At 41.5% G+C, this 12,529-nt stretch overlaps 1 protein-coding gene across 7 annotated transcripts in view; it reads right to left on the reverse strand.

Moving 5' to 3' along the window:
- Positions 1 to 12,529, reverse strand: part of CEP70 (centrosomal protein 70) — a 115,753-nt gene that overhangs the window by 95,370 nt on the left and 7,854 nt on the right. For 3 of the 7 annotated variants that reach the window (XM_027582711.1, XM_027582709.2, XM_027582710.2), the window contains exons 1-2: positions 8,360 to 8,490; positions 6,362 to 6,463 (exon numbers count right to left, since the gene is read on the reverse strand). The gene's annotated coding sequence lies outside the window, so the exon portion shown is untranslated. Of the gene's footprint in view, positions 1 to 6,361; positions 6,464 to 8,359; positions 8,492 to 12,529 lie in introns of those variants that run through there. The other 4 variants (XM_027582707.1, XM_027582705.1, XM_027582708.2 and 1 more) reach the window with 2 other exon arrangements.

Genomic DNA, 12,529 nt, shown 5'->3' on the forward strand with positions numbered 1-12,529 from the left:
AGTACTGGAAGTCCTAGCCACAGCAATCAAAAAACAAAAAGAAATTAAAAGCATCCAAAATGGTAAGGAAGAAGTAAAACTTTTACTATTTGCAGATGACATGATACTATCTATAGAAAACCCTAAAGACTCCACCAAAAAACTACTAGAACCGATAAATGAATTCAGTAGTCGCAGGATACAAAATCACTGTAGAGAAATCTGTTGTATTTCTATACACTAATAATGAAGCAGCAGAAAAAAAAATTAAGAAAATAATCCCAGGGCACCTGGGTGGCTCAGTCGGTTAAGGATCCAACTCTTGATTTCACCTTAAGTCATGATCTCACGGTCATGAGATGGCACGATGGAGCCCTGCATCCGGCTCCACTCGGCTGAGAGTCTGCTGGGGATTCTTTCTCTCCCTCTTCCTCTGCCCCGCCCCACACCATGTGCTCTCTCTCACTGGCACACGTGCGCGTGCTCTCTCTCAAATAAATCTTTAAAAAGAAACAATCCCATTTACAATTGCACCAAAAATAATAAAATACCTAGAAATAAACTTAACCAGGAGATGAAAGACCTGTACTCTGAAAACTGTAAAACGCTGATAAAAGAAATTAAGACAACACAAAGAAATGAAACACAATCCACGCTCGTGGATTAGGAGAACAAATACTGTTAAATTGTCTACGCTACCCAAAGCAATCTACACATTTAATGTAATCCCTACCAAAACACCAATAGCATTTTTCACAGAACTAGAACAATCTTAAAATCTGTATGGAACCACAAAAGACTTTAAATAGCCAAAGCAATCTTGAAAAAGAGAAAACAAAACTGGAGGTATCACAATTCCATATTTCAAATTATATTACAAAACTATAGTAAAAAAAAACAGTATGGTACTGGAACAAAAACAGACACATAGATCAATAGAACAGAATAGAAAACCCAGAAACAGGGGTACCTAGCTGACTCAGTTGGGAGAGCACAGGACTATTGATCTTGGGATTGTGAGTTCAAGCCATGTTGGGTGTAGAGATTACTTAAAAAAAAGAAAAGAAAAGAAAACCCAGAAATAAGCCCACAATTATATGGTCAGTTAATCTTCAACAAAGGAGGAAAGAATATGCAAAGGGAAAGACAGTCTCTTCAATAAGTGGTGTTGGGGGGGGCGCCTGGGTGGCTCAGTCATTAAGCGTCTGCCTTCGGCTCAGGTCATGATCCCAGAGTCCTGGGATCAAGCCCCACATCGGGCTCCCTGCTCCACTGGAAGCCTGCTTATCCCTCTCCCACTCCCCCTGCTTGTGTTCCCTCTCTCGCTGTGTCTCTCTCTGTCAAATACATAAATAAAATCTTTAAAATAAATAAATAAATAAATAGTGTTGGGAAAACTGGACAGCTACATGTAAAAGAATGAAACTGGACTACTTTCTTACACCATACACAAAAATAAACTCAAAATGGATTAAAGACCTAAATGCAGACCTGAAACCATAAAAATCCTAGAAGAGAGCAGAGGCAGTAATTTCTCTGACATTGATGGTAGTGATATCTTTCTAGATAGGTCTCCTGAGGCAAGGGAAATAAAAGCAAAAATAAACTATTGGGACTACATCAAAATAAAAAGCTTCTGCACAGCAAAGGAAACAACCAACCAAACTAAAAGGCAACCTACAGAATGAGAGAAGATATTTGCAAATGACATATCTGATAAAGGGTTAGTATCCAAAACATTTGAAGAACTTATACAACCCAATACCGAAAAAACAAATAATCCAATTAAAAATGGGCAGAGGACATAAACAGACATTTCTTCAAAGATGACATACAGATGGCCAACAGGCACACGAAAACATGCTCAATTATCACTCATCATCAGGGAAATGCAAACCAAAACCACAATGATATATTATTTCATACCTCTCAGAATGGCTAAAATCAAAAACTCAAGTACTGACAAGGATGTAAAGAAAAAGGAACCCTTGTGCACCGTTGGTGGGAATGCAAACTGGTACAGTCACTGTGTGAGACGATATGGAGGTTCCTCAGAAAATTAAAAATAGAGCCACCCTATGATCCAGTAATCATGCTACTGGGTATTTATCCAAAAAATATGAAAACACTAATTCAAAGGAATACATGCACCCTTAGTTTATAGCAGTATTATTTATAATAGCCAAACTACGGAAGCAGCCCAAGTGTTCATTGATAGATGAATGGAAAAAGAAGATGCAATATATATCCAATGGAATATTATTCGGCTATAAAACAGTATGTATGAACCTAGTGGGTATTATACTAGGTGAAATAAGTCACTCAGAGAAATACAAATACCATATGATTTCACTCATGTAGAATTTAAGAAACAAAACAGAGCAAAGGGATAAAAAAGAGACAAACCAAAAAAAAAAAGACTCTTACCATGAAGGAACTGGAACTCAGATACACTGCTGATGGTCACGTAAAATAGGACAACCACTTTGAAAAACACTTTGGCAGTTTTTTAAAAAGGTTAACTATACACCTAAGACCCAGCCATCCCAGTCCTAGGTATTTACCCAAGAGAAATGAAAGCATATGACCACACAAAGACTTATACATAAAAGTTAAGAGATTTATCTGTAATAGCCAGGAACTGAAAACAACTCAAATGTCCATCAAAACTGAATGGATACACAAACTAGTATATGGACACAATGGAATACCTCTCAGCAATAAAAACGAATAAACCTTCAAAAAAAAAAAAAAGGAATAAACTATTGATATATGCAACAACACATATGAACCAGAAAACACTTACACTGAGTAAAAAAAGCCGAAGATTTACATACTGTATGACTCCATTTATATAAAATTCTAGAAAACAAAAACTAATCTAATCTAAGTAGATCAATGGTGGCTAGGGGAACGAGAGGCTGGAAAGATGGACCACAAAGGGGAACAAGGGAATTTTTGGGGTGATGGATATATGCACAATCTTGATTGTGTGATGGTTTGACATATATATATATATATGTCAAAACTTATCAAATAGTACACTTTAAATATGTGCAGCTTATTTTATATCACATATATCTCAATAAAGCTGTTTAAAAAATAAAACTTTACTGAAATGAAAAAATATATACATTTGAAATTACATATGGAAAGAGCATATCACATACTTGAGAATACTGACCCATCCTAATAAAATTACTAGACTTCAAAGAAAAAATTCTTTGGTCATCTAGAAAAAAAGAACAATGACTTATAAGGGGAAAAAATATTAGATTATCATCTGGCTTTAATATCAATGCTTTATACCAGAAGAAAAAAGAGTAATATATTTAAGAAACTCAAGGAAAAGAAGTGTGAACCAAGGATTTTATATCAGCAAAACTGACTTTCAAGTATAAAGAACACAAGCTCTTATCCCCATACAAGAACTTAGGGAATATTCCTTCCTGAGGAACCTAATAAAGGAGCACTGGGTAACCAAAATGATATATAGGGGCACCTGGATGGTTCAGCATCTGCCTTCGGCTCAGGTCATAATCCTGGGACCCTGGGATCCAGCCCTGCATTGGCCTCCCTGCTCAGTGGGGAGCCTGCTTTTCCCTCCCCCACTCCCCTGCTTGTGCTGTCAAACAATAAAAAATCTTAAAAAAAAAGGAGTTATATGGGACGCCTGGGTGGCTCAGTCGGTTAAGCGTTTGCCTTCGGCTCAGGTCATGATCCCAGGGTCCTGGGATCGAGTCCCACATCGGGCTCCTTGCTGAGCAAGGCCTGCTTCTCCCTCTGCCTGCCTCTGTCTCTCTCTCTCTGATAAATAAACAAAATCTTTAAAAAAAAAAAGGGTTATAAAAGACATGTATCATATGACCTCACTGATAAGAGGAATTCTTAATCTCAGGAAACAAACTGAGTGTTGCTGGAGTGGTGGGGGGTGGGAGGGATGGGGTGGCTGGGTGACAGACAGTGGGTAGGATATGTGCTATGGTGAGCGCTGTGAATTGTGCAAGACTGGTGAATCATAGATCTGTACTTCTGAAACAAATAATGCAACATATGTTAAGAAAAAAGAAAAAGAAGAAGACAGCAGGATGGGAAGAATAAAGGGGAGTAAGTCAGAGGGGGAGACAAACCATGAGAGAAGATGGACTCTGAAAAACAAGCTGAGGGTTCTAGAGGGGAGGAGGGTGGGGGGATGGGTTAGCCTGGTGATGGGTATTAAAGAGGGCACATTCTGCATGGAGCACTGGGTGTTACGCACAAACAATGAATCATGGAACACTACGTCAAAAACTAATGATGTAATGTATGGTGATTAACATAACAATAAAAAATTTTTAAAAATCAACCTTTTAAAAAAAAGGGGGTTATAGATACAATAGGAAATTAAATGAAAGCTCTATAGTCTCAATTTGTATTGGAAGTGTTTATATGCACTCATGAAATACTTAATCTTTAATGTGTGTGTGTCTCTATATAAATAGATGTAGGAATTCTAGCTCTGCCTACTGAAAAGCCTCGAACAATGACTATGGATCCCTAGCATACAGATTATGACCCTGAAATGCAATTTCCCTCTAAAAAAAAAAAAATCCAGTTTTTTGAAGAAATGGATGATTTCAGATTTCGGACAGAGCATTCAAGCTATCAGATAACAAGCAATCAGACTATTAAGGGTCATATCAAAAGAACAGGCTTAAATAGGCTCTCCGCTGGGCAAAGATGAGACAACATGAGCTTCAATAATGATAATGATTGCAATGAACTAAAACCCAACAAATATGTTTAAGTTCATGACCTTATACTGACATTCGATTTTCTAAAAGAATGGTCTTCAAAAGATAAGGAACATAAATGGAAAGAATCAAGCATTTATGCTGCCTTTCCTAAAGGAATTGTACAGCTGTGTATCCAGATGATAGATAAGGGACTAGCATGCCAATTAATAAGAAAAAAAAAAAAGCCAGGATAGAATTAAAATACCACTGTTTGCAACCTTAAATGAATAGATACAGGCATGAAGTATCAACAGTTGCTGAGATCACAAAGAGAAACATAGGCACCTCCAATGGTCTTCCAAAACACTGCTTGAATCTGAGTCTGATCCAGTCCTGGATCCAGCTACCAATGTGCAGGAATTACCCAGGGCAGAACGTATTGAATTGTACATGAATTCATAATCAGCAAAATCCAGACTGTGGGAAGAGAAAACCTACAGATTTTTTTAAAAGATTTATTTATTTATTTGAGAGAGAGTCTCAAGCAGACTTTCCAGGCTGAGTATGGAGCCAAACTCGGGGCTCAATCTCATGACCCTGAGATCACAACCTGAGCCAAAACCAAGGGTCAGATGTTCAACTGACTGCACCACCCAGGCACCCTGGAAACCTACAGATATTTTAAAGGAGTTTTTAAGAGGGAACTGGGTGGCTCAGTTGGTTAAGTGTCTTACTCTTGGTTTCAGCTTAGGTCATGATCTCAGGGTCATGAGATGGAGCCCTGTATGAGGCTCCACGCTCAGGAGTCTGCTTGAGATTCTTTCCCTTTCCCTCCCTCTCTGGTCCTCTCCCCTCTCGTTCTCTCTGTCTAAAATAAATAAAATCTTAAAAAAAAAGTTCTTAATTTTTTTAATCAGCAAGGCTACACTATAGTGTCTAGAAATATACATTTATGAAAAAAAACTCAAACACAAGGAAGCAATTACTATAGAAGTCAGAAGAATGGCTACTAATGGGAGTACAGAAGTAACTGTGATTGACATGGAGCAATGGAGGGGCTCTGGCATGGTGATTCTACACCCTGATCTGAGTGGTATCATCTTATTTTAATAATTTATTAAGCTACACATTTGGTACATGTGTTCTTTTCTGTTTGACTTAATAAAAACTCATTTTATAATAAAATTTTTTTTTAAATAACAATAAAAACAAAAGTAATGAAAACCCAACCAAAAGAAAGCTGGTATAGCTCTGCAGCCAGGCTGACTGGATTTGAATTGTGGATTCTGCCACACAGCCAGGAAAATACTAATGACTCTGTGCCCTGATCTCATTATTATAAAATGAGGATTGTAAAAGTACTTAGCTCATAGGGGTGTTATGGAAATTAGGAGTTAATATAGAAAGAAAATAGAACAGTCCCTGGCTCATAGCAGGACAGAGTTGGTGATTAGTGTTGGTGACCACCAACTATGTGAATTAGTGTAGTTACTTAACCTCTCTGGACTTCAGTTTCCTTACCTGAGTTTAAAGTATCTACCTGATAGGATTACCAGGAGATCAAAAGGAAATATATGCAATGTATCTATTACAGTATTCAACAAATAACAGGTCTTTTCCATGGCCTCCCAACATCCAGAGAGAGTTATCTATCATATTAGACATACCTCAGTCATAGCAATTCCTCTTGCACTTTTCACCTGGTCATTTAAGTTGATCTCAATGAAATGATCACCCAGTGAGTCTCACGTCCAAAACTGGATCTTCATCTAGATTTCAAAAAGATAAACCAAAATCTTAAAATGTTCAACTTCCTAGTAAGAATGGTCTTGTGTCATTCCCAGAGCAGGCATCTATGGTACTGTTAAACACTGAACTCATGTAGGAACAACTGAAGTAATCACTGATGGACTCGACGCTCATCACCATGTGTCTTCTCCCTTCTCCTCTTTCCTCTCCCTGCTTTGTTGAAACATTTAGCTGGGAGTCCAGATTTATCATAACCTATCATCAGTTCTGACTTCTGGCTACAAAGGTAGATTATTCTCATTTGCAAGGGTACAAAATGAAGCACTCTCAGACAAATACCACTAAACACAAAAGGCAAAGGCAAGAAGAAAAACTATCTCCTCAATTCCACTTGTGACCAAGCCCTCCTTTCCAGAGGTCCACGCTGGGAAATTAATGTTCTGATAGTGTGCACCAGCATTTTCCCCCACTATAAGCTGTGTCAGGACACAGATCTGGAACTTTGAGTCACAGGTAGAGACCAAATGTTTTCCAAAGACAAAGCTGATGCTATAGCTTTAATCAGTGCCATAACACACCTAAAGTAAGACTGTGGGAATAGGGGTTGCAAGATACTAGTTGGTTTGTAAATGGCATAAAAAGCCAAACGCAGAGAAGCAAAGCATGTTGTATCTTCTGGCACTGTCCAGGTTTCCAAGAGTCCTCTGGTAACTTATAAGCCCTTCATAGGTCTGAAGCCCAGGTAACAAGCATCATCCAATAAATGTAATTATTTTTCACCACTTTCTGGGGAAAAGCTGGAAATAACAAACCATGGCCTGTAATGATTCTTTCTCAATTGAGACATCAAAATCTGTAATCAACTATCTCAAAAGCATATATTTCACATTACTGCAATAAATGGAACAAGCAATGCTTTCAAAGTCTCTACTGTCAATTAAATACAAAAGCTCTACTCCAAAAACATGCCAGCATGCTGCTCATTTCTTAAGAAATGAATCTACTGCAAATAAGGAAATGGGAGTTAGGATTGAATGTCATCTCCACCCAATCACTCTGCCCCAGGAGAGGGTACACAAAAGGCCAGAACACGCCTCTCCCACTTTGAGGCAGAAGCTGCGGACAAAACCCCAGTCAGCCACCTCTTCCTCAAGGTGTGGCGGGGGAGGCCGGAGTCTACCAGGCAATACAGAAAGTAAAAACTAACTCACGCAGAGAACTGGAACCAATGTAGGTGATGCCAGCACAATGCTTAATATTATTATGGTTGGAAAATAAGTGGTAGTAGAAACCCTTTCTGTGCGATCTCTAGGTGCCGGATCCCAGCCTTCTGACATTTCCACCTCATTGCTTTTCTTCACAGAATCAATTTAGACTCCGCAGAAAGTCAGCGGGCCTCCGAATCTGCAATGAGCCTAATGAGCCGTTGGAAGGGCTACTCGCCTACTCCTTCGTGTATCCATCCCCCTTTCGCTCCGAGTCTTCTCTAGCCAAGCAACCTTCTCAGACACCTTGACACTGAAAAGCGAAGCGGGTGAGCTCTGGTCGACTCTTGTAGGCGGAGGAATCGCCCAGGACTTAACCGCAATCCAGTTTGCGCCAGGTATCATTCTAAACCTTACGCTTAAGGCCTCGTTTAACCTTCTCAATCCCCACCTATAACGCCAAGAATTACAAGCTGTATGCTACGCATGAAGAAACGGAGGCGCTGAGACATTAAATGAGCAGCCAAAGATGGCAGAGGCCGGGGAGCCAGGACTCGAACCAGGTTTCTCCAGGACCGCAACCCTTATACTGGGATTTTTAACTGGCGGGCTCTCTAGGCGCCCGGATAAGGGCCGTTCTGGCCATTCTCTCGGACCAGGCCAGGCCGGTCCCGGGGATGCTTCAGGGATGGGAAACCCAGCTCCACTCACCTTCCTCGGCCGTGGCCTCCCTCCAGCAGCGCGCCCGGCCCCGCCTCCGCGACCGTTACAGCGCCGCGGGAGGCCGGCCAATCGAGCAGGAGCGCGGCGAGAGGGCCCGCCTCGGCTCCTCCTCCGAACGCTGGAGCTGTTTTCTCCCACCTCCCGGCGGGTTGGGGGGGAAAGGGCGGGGACCGAGGGGTTTAGGTCGGCCCCGCGTCCCGTTCGCTCCGCTGCTGGGGGCGGGACTTACAGTCACGTAGACGAGAGTGCGCCACAGTCACGTAGACGAGAGTGCGCCGCGCTCACGGTGTGTGCTTGCGCACCGCCGTTGCACTTAATACAAACCCTGGCCTTGCAGGTGGTGTTGGTAGGCACCTGGAAACTCATTTGTCCGGAAGACCGCAGAAATACAAATTTGAGGCCGTTGGTGAAAATGAGGCCCCGGCAATGTAGCCAGCGCACACTGCCCTCCACACACATACTCGAGCTGTGACTGTGAGCCCTTGCTACAGGACTAGTCAACCTGTTCTCTAGGTTCCAGACCTTGCTGAGCACGGCAACACCTAGCATTTGGAGGACCCCAGTATGTGTCTGTTGATGACATTCTGCCCTTCCGTTCAGCATTTTCAAGTCTCCACCAAGTGTCAGGCCCTACATGAGGCTCCAGAAATGCAGAGGTGGCTGGCGGGAGATGCTCAAAGTCTAGTTAGGGGGATGAATATACGCTCTGAAATTAAGATCAGTGTGATAGGCATAATCAGAGAAGTTTACGCAGGGCGCAGAAGGGAAAGAGAAGAATTATCTAAATGGGTCACTTTAGTCTTCCTAGACCTGTGGGTCTCAACCCTGACTGCATATTAGAATCACGTGAGGAGCTGTGAAAACTTGGTGCTCAAGCCCCAGACGACTTAAATCAGAATCTCCAGGGTGGGACTCAAGTGTTAAGAGTTTGTCAATAGTGGGCGCCTGGGTGGCTCAGCTGGTTAAGCGACTGCCTTCGGCTCAGGTCATGATCCTGGAGTCCCGCATCGGGCTTCCTGCTCAGCAGGGAGTCTGCTTCTCCCTCTGACCCTCTTCCCTCTCGTGCTTTCTATCTCTCATTCTCTCTCTCTCTCAAATAAATAAATAAAATCTTTTAAAAAAAAAAAGAGTTTGTCAATAGTCTCTCCCCTCCCCCAAGTGATTCCAATGTGCAGCCAAGCTCAAGCACTGCAAACTTCGAGGAATACTCGAATTATTCTGAACAGTAGGAGTTCCCCAGCAATACAGGGAGGAAAGATATTTAGAAAAAACTTCATGTGCAAATTAAATAAGTTCAAAGCACATTATAATGCCTAGATCACAAGTAATCAGTAAACCTTATTGTTATTTTTTGTCATTAAACCTGGGCCCCTTTGGTACAGCTCATATCTGCCCTCTCCTGAAACCTAACTCCCAAAGCCTTTAAAAATATAATGGAACTTACTGAGGGTTTCCTGACGAAACTGAGTAGTATGTTCCATCCCTGGAGAGGCAGAGTAGGAAGGCCTTACGAGGTGTGCTAAGGACCTGGGACTTTATCCAGCGGGTGATGGGAAACCACAGACAAGTTTTCAAAGGAAGTAATAAAATGGAAAGGTTTTTGTTTGGGTGTCTTCAAGCCTAATTTTCATGCATCTTGATAATACAGATAAAAACTATAAAAACCATGTACAAATATGATCACTGCTTTTTTTCCCCACAAATCACCTCAACATTTTATTTCTCAGATTAATGAATTCAGAACCTACAAATAGGGGCCCTGCACACCATTTTCAAAAACTCATAGAGGGTTAAATGATCCAAAAATTCCTGGCAGAAAAATACAACTTCCACACACCTGAAGGGAAGGCCTGGCGTCTCATTGGCCCACTATTGTCGTTGCATCTTACAGCCACATAGTGTCGCTGTTTGAGGACCTGTATTTTCCAGGCCTGTGGTTGTGCAGGTCCCATAAAGGCCAACAAGGATCTCCAACAGAAGGCATCAATCATGATGTGTCTCACAAGAAGTCTCAGGGTCACACCTTTTCAGGTACAATACTTTTAGGCCCATATTTAGCCTTTCCTAGGCAGCTGGGGTTACTGTGAGTTTGATCTCTGTGTCTGCCCCACACAAACATGTTCTCAACTCTGCCCCCAATCCCTTTCCTTACCTGGCTATTCTCACTAGCAATAGTTTATAGTTAAACAGATTTTCATTTTCAACCCTCAAAACACAGAATCCAACTGCTTGCCTTTTCCAAGACAATAGGGTGACTTGCCCACTCTTCTGACTGTAGCTGCACTAAATTGAGCCAGGTCAAATATTATGCGTCAGTTGGAACCATTTTGGCTGCAGATAATAGAAAAGCTGATTCAAACGGTCTCCTTAAGCAATAAATAAATTTATTATCTCACACAACTGAAAGTCCACAGGCAAAACAGACTTTAAGGTTGGTGAACTCAATGGTTCAACGACTTATCAAGGACCCAGTCTATTAGTCTCTCTGCTCTCCTTTAAACATGGTAGGTTTCAAATTCACTAAAACCACTACTAAAGTGGTTTTCCAAATGTCTACCAGGAACAATCAGGACCATATACTTTCTTTTCCATCTAAAATCCTTCCTTCCGGTTTTTTTGACCAATTCGGTCACACAGGCACATACTCTGCCTCCCAGTTAACTGCCTAGCAAATGTGAAGAAGACTTAAGATTGGGTTCCAGGGCGCCTGGGTGGCTCAGTTGGTTAAGTGACTGCCTTCGGCTCAGGTCATGATCCTGGAGTCCCAGGATCGAGTCCCGCATCGGGCTTCCTGCTCAGCAGGGAGTCTGCTTCTCCCTCTGACCCTCTTCCCTCCCGTGCTATCTCTCATTCTCTCTCTCTCTCAAATAAATAAATAAATAAAATCTTAAAAAAAAAAAGACTGGGTTCCAGAAGGAAAAAGGGGTTACCATAATTGGAATTGGCAATGGGGTGGGTGCTCCTTGAGTCACATAAGTTGCAAGGGGGAGGTATGGCTACTTGAGTAAAACTGGAGTCCTGTAAGGGCCAAGAGGACCATGGATGCTAGATGTAAGATCACCAGTATCCTTTACAGTCCTCAAAGCACAAGAAGGCTGATTACCCTCTATTTCCTAACAAGAGAGCCTCCTCCTCATCCCTCCTGGATTTTGTGTGTATCAAGTGGAGGGGAGGAAATTCTACAGCACTGTCCTCCAAAGGAATTCCCTTATGAACCATCAAGGCCTTTCCGGCACCTCTCTTTGCTAGAGAAGTAAAAGATTGCACACAAATTCAGTCTTTGACTCAGCATCCTGTTGGCATTGATCTCGAGTTTTCTTTTTTTTTTTTAAGATTTTATTTTTAAGTAATCCCTGCACCCAAGATGGGGTTCGAACTCAACCCCAGGATCAAGAGTCGCATGCTGTAACAACTGAGCCAGCCAGGCACCCTGATCTCAAGTTTTCTATGGGTCTTCAATGACCCACCAGGATGCTAATTGTTCTAAACACTCATTTAACATTCATTTACAAAAATGTATTAGGCACCTGTTATGTACCAGAGATCAAAGTAGATGCTGTGTTTATAGTGCTGAGTAAACCAGATGAGATTCTTGCCCTCATGGTGCTTAAGAAAAAAAAAAAAAACCACAAATAAGCATTAATTATGATAAGTGCTATGAAGAGGAAGGAAGAGAACAGGGGTATGTGGAGGAGGCTCTCTCCGAAAGTGACATTTAAGCTGAGATCCAAAGCCTGTCTTCATTTCAGCTTACTGCTCTCCTCTGTGCTTTGTATTCCCAGTATAAATTACAGCCTCCATTAGCAATGAAAACAGATCTTTTCATTTCTGAACTTCTAAACTGATTCTCAAATTTTCTCCTAGGCATAAACCTATCAAGTTTCTCCCCATAACAAGGAGTATACCAAATTCGAATGCCATTTGGGTGATGAATTCTTCAAGATTCTTCAAGTCACAAGTCTTTCAGACTTAGAACCCTTAATTACACTAATACATTTGTTTCTGCCTCCCCTATGAGAATCTGAACTCTGGGGACATGGATCATATCTTACTTTTTTCAGGACCTAGCATTGTCCCTGGCACATAGTAGGTGCTCAATACAGTGTGGATGGCACTGCTAAATTTGAGTCAGATTTAGACAGGGGCATTCACCTTCAA

The sequence above is a fragment of the Zalophus californianus genome, chromosome 1, assembly GCF_009762305.2.
Source record: "Zalophus californianus isolate mZalCal1 chromosome 1, mZalCal1.pri.v2, whole genome shotgun sequence".
NCBI lineage: Eukaryota > Metazoa > Chordata > Mammalia > Carnivora > Otariidae > Zalophus > Zalophus californianus.